This window comes from Arachis stenosperma, chromosome 4 (assembly GCF_014773155.1).
Source record: "Arachis stenosperma cultivar V10309 chromosome 4, arast.V10309.gnm1.PFL2, whole genome shotgun sequence".
NCBI lineage: Eukaryota > Viridiplantae > Streptophyta > Magnoliopsida > Fabales > Fabaceae > Arachis > Arachis stenosperma.
This window is the reverse complement of record NC_080380.1, coordinates 22288010-22297257: the sequence shown is the minus strand read 5'-3', so window position 1 is coordinate 22297257 and position 9248 is coordinate 22288010. Positions and strand designations below refer to the sequence as shown.

Genomic DNA, 9248 nt, shown 5'->3' with positions numbered 1-9248 from the left:
GTTTGAAGCACGTCACAGTCATTCAATCATTGAATCCTACTCAGAATACCACAGACAAGGTTAGACCTTCCGGATTCTCTTGAATGCCGCCATCAGTTCTTGCCTATACCACGAAGACTCCGGTTAAAGAATCCAAGAGATATTCACCCAATCTAAGGTAGAACGGAGGTGGTTGTCAGTCACACGTTCATAGGTGAGAATGATGATGAGTGTCACGGATCATCACATTCATCAAGTTGAAGAACAAGTGATATCTTGGACAAAGAACAAGCGGAATTGAATAGAAGAACAATAGTAATTGCATTAATACTCGAGGTACAGCAGAGCTCCACACCTTAATCTATGGTGTGTAGAAACTCCACCGTTGAAAATACATAAGAACAAGAGTGATCATTGGTTTCAGCCCCAGAGAGGGAACTAGAAGAACCAAGATGTAAATACAATAGTAAAAGGTCCTATATATAGAGAACTAGTAGCCTAGGGTGTACAGAGATGAGTAAACGACATAAAAATCCACTTCCGGGCCCACTTGGTATGTGCTTGGGCTGAGCATTGAAGCATTTTCGTGTAGAGACTCTTCTTGGAGTTAAACGCCAGCTTTTGTGCCAGTTTGGGCGTTTAACTCCCATTTTGGTGCCAGTTCCGGCGTTTAACGCTGGGAATTCTGAAGGTGACTTTGAACGCCGGTTTGGGCCATCAAATCTTGGGCAAAGTATGGACTATCATATATTGCTGGAAAGCGCAGGATATCTACTTTCCAACGCCATTGAGAGCGCGCCAATTAAGCTTCTGTAGCTCCAGAAAATCCACTTCGAGTGCAGGGAGGTCAGAATCCAACAGCATCTGCAGTCCTTTTCAGTCTCTGAATCAGATTTTTGCTCAGGTCCCTCAATTTCAGCCAGAAAATACCTGAAATCACAGAAAAACACACAAACTCATAGTAAAGTCCAGAAAAGTGAATTTTAACTAAAAACTAATAAAAATATACTAAAAACTCAACTAAAACTACTAAAAACATACTAAAAATAATGCCAAAAAGCGTACAAATTATCCGCTCATCACAACACCAAACTTAAATTGTTGCTTGTCCCCAAGCAACTGAAAATCAAATAAGATAAAAAGAAGAGAATATACTATAGACTCCAAATTATCAATGAAACTTAGCTCCAAATTAGATGAGCGGGACTAGTAGCTTTTTGCCTCCGAACAGTTTTGGCATCTCACTTTATCCTTTGAAATTCAGAATGATTGGCTTCTTTAGGAACTCAGAATCCAGATAGTGTTATTGATTCTCCTAGTTAAGTATAATGATTCTTGAACACAACTACTTTATGAGTTTTGGCCGTGGCCCAAAGCACTCTGTCTTCCAGTATTACCACCGGATACATACATGCCACAGACACATAATTGGGTGAACCTTTTCAGATTGTGACTCAGCTTTGCTAGAGTCCCCAATTAGAGGTGTCCAGGGTTCTTAAGCACACTCTTTTTGCCTTGGATCACAACTTTATTTCTTTCTTTTTCTTTCTTTTTCTCTTTCTTTTTTTTTCGTTTCTTCTTTTTTTTTTGTATTCACTGCTTTTTCTTGCTTCAAGAATCATTTTTATGATTTTTCAGATCCTCAGTAACATGTCTCCTTTTTCATCATTCTTTCAAGAGCCAACAATTTTAACATTCATGAACAACAAATTCAAAAGACATATGCACTGTTTAAGCATACATTCAGAAAACAAAAAGTATTGTCACCATATCAAACTAATTAAGCTAGTTTTAAAGATGAATTCGAAATCCTATACTTCTTGTTCTTTTGTGATTAAAAACAGTTTTCATTTAAGAAAGGTGATGGATTCATAGGACCTTCATAACTTTAAGGCATAGACACTAAGACACTAATGATCATAAGACACAAACATGGACAAACATAAGCATAAATTTTTGAAAAACAGAAAAATAAAGAACAAGGAGATTAAAGAACGGGTCCACCTTAGTGATGGCGGCTTGTTCTTCCTTTTGAAGGTCTTATGGAGTGCTTGAGCTCCTCAATGTCTCTTCCTTGCCTTTGTTGCTCCTCTCTCATGATTCTTTGATCTTCTCTAATTTCATGGAGGAGGATGGAATGTTCTTGGTGCTCCACTTGTCCCATGTTGGAACTCAATTCTCCTAGGGAGGTGTTCAGTTGCTCCCAATAGTTTTGTGGAGGAGAGTGCATCCCTTGAGGCATTTCAGGGATTTCATGATGAGTGGGGTCTCTTTGTTTGCTCCATCCTTTTCTTAGTGATGGGCTTGAGGTCATGCCTTCTCAGTTGAACCGTCTTTCCTCTTGAATCTCTCTTCCATTGGGCGCCCTCTTCACAAATGTCAGTGAGGACTTGGTCCAACCTTTGATCAAAGTTGACCCTTCTTGTGTAAGGATGTTCCTCTCCTTGCATCATAGGCAAGTTGAATGCCAACCTTACATTTTCCGGACTAAAATCTAAGTATTTCCCCCGAACCATAGTAAGCCAATTCTTTGGATCCGGGTTCATACTTTGATCATGGTTCTTGGTGATCCATGCATTGGCATAGAACTCTTGAACCATTAAGATTCCGACTTGTTGAATGGGGTTGGTAAGAACTTCCCAACCTCTTCTTCGGATCTCATGTCGGATCTCCGGATATTCACTCTTTTTGAGTGAAAAAGGGACCTCGGGGATCACCTTCTTCAAGGCCACAACTAGAAGTGGTCTTGATGCACCCTTGAGATGAATCTCTCCATCTGCCATGACTCGGAAGTGGAAGCTTTTGCCTTCCCTTTCCTCTTTCTAGAGGTTTCTCCGGCCTTAGATGCCATAAATGGTTATGGAAAAACAAAAGCAATGCTTTTACCACACCAAACTTAAAAGGTTTGCTCGTCCTTGAGCAAAAGAAGAAAGAAGAGAGTAGAAGAAGAAGAAATGAGGAAGAAGGGAATGGCTTTGTGTTCGGCCAAAGAGGGGGAGAAGTGGAGTTTAGGTTGTGTGAAAATGAAGGGGTGAAGAAGGGTTTATATAGGAGAGGGGGGGCTCATGGTTCGGTCATGTATGAGTGGGTTTGGGAGGGAAAGTGGTTTGAATTTGAATGGTGAGGTAGGTGGGGTTTTATGAAGGATGGATGTGAGTGGTGAAGAGAAAGATGGGATTTGATAGGTGAAGGGTTTTTGGGGAAGAGGTGTTGAGGTGATTGGTGAATGGGTGAAGAAGAGAGAGAGTGGTGGGGTAGGTGGGGATCCTGTGGGGTCCACAGATCCTGAGGTGTCAAGGAAAAGTCATCCCTGCACCAAATGGCATGCAAAAACGCGTTTTGAGCCAATTCTGGCGTTAAACGCCGGGCTGGTGCCCATTTCTGGCGTTTAGCGCCAGGTTCTTGCCCTTTCCTGGCGTTTAACGCCAGTCTGGTGCCCCTTTCTGGCGTTAAACGCCCAGAATGGTGCCAGACTGGGCGTTAAACGCCCACCTGCTAGCCTTACTGGCGTTTAAACGCCAGTAGGTTCTTCCTCCAGGGTGTGCTGTTTTTCTTCCTGTTTTTCATTCTGTTTTTGCTTTTTCAATTGATTTTGTGATTTCTCATGATCATCAACCTACAAAAAACATAAAATAACAAAGGAAAATAGATAAAATATAACATTGGGTTGCCTCCCAATAAGCGCTTCTTTAATGTCAGTAGCTTGACAGAGGGCTCTCATGGAGCCTCACAGATACTCAGAGCAATGTTGGAACCTCCCAACACCAAACTTAGAGTTTGAATGTGGGGGTTCAACACCAAACTTAGAGTTTGGTTGTGGCCTCCCAACACCAAACTTAGAGTTTGACTGTGGGGGCTCTGTTTGACTCTGTTTTGAGAGAAGCTCTTCATGCTTCCTCTCCATGGTGACAGAGGGATATCCTTGAGCCTTAAACACAAAGGATTCTTCATTCACTTGAATGATCAGTTCACCTCTATCAACGTCAATCACAGCCTTTGCTGTGGCTAGGAAGGGTCTGCCAAGGATGATGGATTCCTCCATGCACTTCCCAATCTCTAGGACTATGAAATCAGTAGGGATGTAATGGTCTTTAACTTTTACCAGAACATCCTCTACAAGTCCATAAGCTTGTTTTCTTGAGTTGTCTGCCATCTCTAGTGAGATTCTTGCAGCTTGTACCTCAAAGATCCCTAGCTTCTCCATTACAGAGAGAGGCATGAGGTTTACACTTGACCCTAAGTCACACAGAGCCTTCTTGAAGGTCATGGTGCCTATGGTACAAGGTATTGAAAACTTTCCAGGATCTTGTTTCTTTTTAGGTAATTTCTGCCTAGACAAGTCATCCAGTTCTTTGGTGAGCAAAGGAGGTTCTTTCTCCCAAGTCTTATTACCAAATAACTTGTCATTTAGCTTCATGATTGCTCCAAGGTATTTAGAAACTTGCTCTTCAGTGACATACTCATCCTCTTCAGAGGAAGAATATTCATCAGAGCTCATGAATGGTAGAAGTAAGTCCAATGGAATCTTTATGGTCTCATTTTGAGCCTCAGATTCCCATGGTTCCTCATTAAGGAACTCATTGGAGGTCAGTGCACGCCCATTGAGGTCTTCCTCAGTGGCGTTCACTTCCTCTCCTTCCTCTCCAAATTCGGCCATGTTGATGGCCTTGCACTCTCCTTTTGGATTTTCTTCTGTATTGCTTGGAAGAGTACTAGGAGGGAGTTCAGTAACTTTCTTGCTCAGCTGACCCACTTGTGCCTCCAAGTTTCTAATGGAGGATCTTGTTTCAGTCATGAAACTTTGAGTGGTTTTGATTAGATCAGAGACCATGGTTGCTAAGTCAGAGGGGTTCTGCTTAGAATTCTCTGTCTGTTGCTGAGAAGATGATGGAAAAGGCTTGCCATTGCTAAACCTGTTTCTTCCACCATTATTGTTGTTGAAACCTTGTTGAGGTCTCTGTTGATTCTTCCATGAGAAATTTGGATGATTTCTCCATGAAGAATTATAGGTGTTTCCATAGGGTTCTCCCATGTAATTCACCTCTTCCATTGAAGGGTTCTCAGGATCATAGGCTTCTTCTTCAGATGAAGCATCCTTAGTACTGCTTGGTGCATTTTGCATTCCAGACAGACTTTGAGAAATCAAATTGACTTGTTGAGTCAATATTTTATTCTGAGCCAATATGGCATTCAGAGTATCAATCTCAAGAACTCCTTTCTTCTGATTAGTCCCATTGTTCACAGGATTCCTTTCAGAAGTGTACATGAATTGGTTATTTGCAACCATTTCAATTAGCTCTTGAGCTTCTGTAGGCGTCTTCTTCAGATGAAGAGATCCTCCAGCAGAGCTATCCAAAGACATCTTGGATAGTTCAGAGAGACCATCATAGAAAATACCTATGATGCTCCATTCAGAAAGCATGTCAGAAGGACATTTTCTTATCAATTGTTTGTATCTTTCCCAAGCTTCATAGAGGGATTCACCTTCCTTCTGTCTGAAGGTTTGGACTTCCACTCTAAGCTTACTCAATTTTTGAGGTGGAAAGAACTTTGCCAAGAAGGCATTGACTAGCTTTTCCCATGAGTCCAGGCTTTCTTTAGGTTGTGAGTCCAACCATGTCCTAGCTCTGTCTCTTACAGCAAAAGGGAATAGCATAAGTCTGTAGACCTCAGGGTCAACCCCATTAGTCTTGACAGTGTCACAGATTTGCAAGAATTCAGCTAAAAACTGATGAGGATCTTCCAATGGAAGTCCATGGAACTTGCAATTCTGTTGCATTAGAGAAACTAATTGAGGCTTAAGCTCAAAGTTGTTTGCTCCAATGGCAGGGATAGAGATGCTTCTCCCATAGAAGTCGGGAGTAGGTGCAGTAAAGTCACCCAGCACCTTCCTTGCTTTGTTGGCATTGTTGTTGTTTTCGGCTGCCATGGGTTCTTCTTCTTTGAAGATTTCTGTTAGGTCCTCTACAGAGAGTTGTGCCTTAGCTTCTCTTAGCTTTCGCTTCAAGGTCCTTTCAGGTTCAGGGTCAGCTTCAACAAGAATGCCTTTGTCTTTGTTCCTGCTCATATGAAAGAGAAGAGAACAAGAAAATGTGGAATCCTCTATGTCACAGTATAGAGATTCCTTGAGGTGTCAGAGAAAAAGAAAAATAGAAGAAAGAGGTTGAAGAATTCGAACTTAATCAGATAGAGTTCGAATTGTGCATTGAGAAGGAGTGGTACTCCATAAATAGAAGGATGTGAGAAGAGAGGAAGAAATTTTTTCGGAAATTAATTAAAAAGATTTTAAAAACATTTTGAAAAACTTTAATTTGATTTTCGAAAATCAAGAGTGAGAAAGAGATCCAGTAATTTTTTGAAAAAGATTTTGAAATTAGAAATCAAAAAGATATGATTGAAAACTATTTTGAAAAAGATGTGATTAAAAAGATTTGATTGAAAAGTTATGGTTTTAAAAAGATATGATTGAAAAGATATGATTTGAAAATAATTTTAAAAAGATTTGATTTTAAAAATTAATGACTTGCCTAACAAGAAAAGATATGATTCAAACATTAAACCTTTCTCAACAGAAAAGGCAACATACTTGAATTGTTCAATCAAATCTTTAATTGATAGCAAGTATCTTTGAAAAAGGAAAGAAATTGATTTTGAAAGCATTTGATTGAAAAGATTTGATTTGAAAAAGATTTGATTTTGAAAAACTTTGAAAACTTGAAAAATTTGTTTTGAAAACAAAATCTTCCCTCTTGTGCCATCCTGGCGTTAAACGCCCAGAATGGTGCACATTCTGGAGTTTAACGCCCAATGCACTACCCTTTTGGGCGTTAAACGCCCAACCAGGCACCCTGGCTGGCGTTTAAACGCCAGTCTGTCCTTCTTCACTGGGCGTTTTGAACGCCCAGCTTTTTCTGTATAATTCCTCTGCAGTATGTTCTGAATCTTCAATTCTCTGTATTATTGACTTGAAAAGACACAAACTAAAAATATTTTTGGATTTTTAATAATGAGGAATAATCAAAATGCAACTAAAATCAAATAACAATGCATGCAAGACACCAAACTTAGCAGTTTGTATACTACTGACACTAACAACATGAGAATGCACATGAGAAACAACAAAACACTCAAGTCAAGAGAATTTAAAGATCAGAGCAAGGAAATCATCAAGAACAACTTGAAGATTAATGAAGACACATGCATGAATGCAATAAGAACAGAAACATGCAATTGACACTAAACTTAAGATGAGACTCTAGACTCAAACAAGAAACATGAGAATATTTTTGGTTTTTATGATTTTGTAATTTTTTTTTTTGGATTTTTTGAAAATTAAGTGAAAAGGAAAATAAAGGTATCAAAATTCTTAATGGGAATTCCAGGAATCATGCAATGTTAGTTTAAAGCTTTAGTCTAAAGGAATTAGACATGGCTAGCCAAGCTTCAGCAGGACATTGCATTCAAGAGCTAAATTGATGAGAATCAATCAGCTTTGGTGATGATAAGATCATCACCTTGAAACACTAGAATTCATTCTTAAGAACTTTGAAAAATACCTAATCTAAGCAACAAGATGAACCGTCAGTTGTCCATACACGAAACAATCCCCGGCAACGGCGCCAAAAACTTGGTGTGCGAAATTGTGATCACTACTTTTCACAACTCAAATAATCCCTAGTAATGGCCCCAAAAACTTGGTGCTCAATACCATGGCATAAACACAACTTTGCACCACTAACCAGCAAGTTCACTGGGTCGTCCAAGTAATAAACCTTACGCGAGTAAGGGTCGATCCCACGGAGATTGTTGGTATGAAGCAAGCTATGGTCACCTTGTAAATCTTAGTCAGGCAGACTCAAATGGGTATAGATGATATATGAATAAAACATAAAGATAAAGATAGAGATACTTATGTATATCATTGGTGAGAGCTTCAGATAAGCGTATGAAGATGCTTGTCCCTTCCGTCTCTCTGCTTTCCTACTGTCTTCATCCAATCCTTCTTACTCCTTTCCATGGCAAGCTTATGCAAGGGTTTCACCGTTGTCAGTGGCTACCTCCCATCCTCTCAGTGGAAATGTTCAACGCACCCTGTCACGGCACGGCTATCCATCTGTCGGTTCTCGATCAGGCCGGAATAGAATCCAGTGATTCTTTTGCATCTGTCACTAACGCCCCGCCCTCAGGAGTTTGAAGCACGTCACAGTCATTCAATCATTGAATCCTACTCAGAATACCACAGACAAGGTTAGACCTTCCGGATTCTCTTGAATGCCGCCATCAGTTCTTGCCTATACCACGAAGACTCCGGTTAAAGAATCCAAGAGATATTCACCCAATCTAAGGTAGAACGGAGGTGGTTGTCAGTCACACGTTCATAGGTGAGAATGATGATGAGTGTCACGGATCATCACATTCATCAAGTTAAAGAACAAGTGATATCTTGGACAAAGAACAAGCGGAATTGAATAGAAGAACAATAGTAATTGCATTAATACTCGAGGTACAGCAGAGCTCCACACCTTAATCTATGGTGTGTAGAAACTCCACCGTTGAAAATACATAAGAACAAGAGTGATCATTGGTTTCGGCCCCAGAGAGGGAACCAGAAGAACCAAGATGTAAATACAATAGTAAAAGGTCCTATATATAGAGAACTAGTAGCCTAGGGTGTACAGAGATGAGTAAATGACATAAAAATCCACTTTCGGGCCCACTTGGTGTGTGCTTGGGCTGAGCATTGAAGCATTTTCGTGTAGAGACTCTTCTTGGAGTTAAACGCCAGCTTTTGTGCCAATTTGGGCGTTTAACTCCTATTTTGGTGCCAGTTCCGGCGTTTAACGCTGGGAATTCTGAAGGTGACTTTGATCGTCGATTTGGGCCATTAAATCTTGGGCAAAGTATGGACTATCATATATTGCTGGAAAGCCCAGGATATCTACTTTCCAACGCCGTTGAGAGCGCGCCAATTGGGCTTCTGTAGCTCCAGAAAATCCACTTCGAGTGCAGGGAGGTCAGAATCCAACAGCATCTGCAGTCCTTTTCAGTCTCTGAATCAGATTTTTGCTCAGGTCCCTCAATTTCAGCCAGAAAATACCTGAAATCACAGAAAAACACACAAACTCATAGTAAAGTCCAGAAAAGTGAATTTTAACTAAAAACTAATAAAAATATACTAAAAACTCAACTAAAACTACTAAAAACATACTAAAAACAATGCCAAAAAGCGTACAAATTATCCACTCATCATAGCCCCAGAAAATTCATTT

The 9248-nt window shown here is 40.1% G+C and overlaps 1 non-coding gene across 1 annotated transcript; it reads left to right on the top strand.

Annotated features, from left to right (window-relative positions):
- The first annotated feature begins 5395 nt into the window (after window positions 1-5395).
- LOC130977393 (small nucleolar RNA R71) lies at window positions 5396-5503 on the top strand. The gene has a single exon (XR_009085085.1). It is a non-coding gene; the product is annotated as a small nucleolar RNA R71 (small nucleolar RNA).
- Window positions 5504-9248: the final 3745 nt, after the last annotated feature.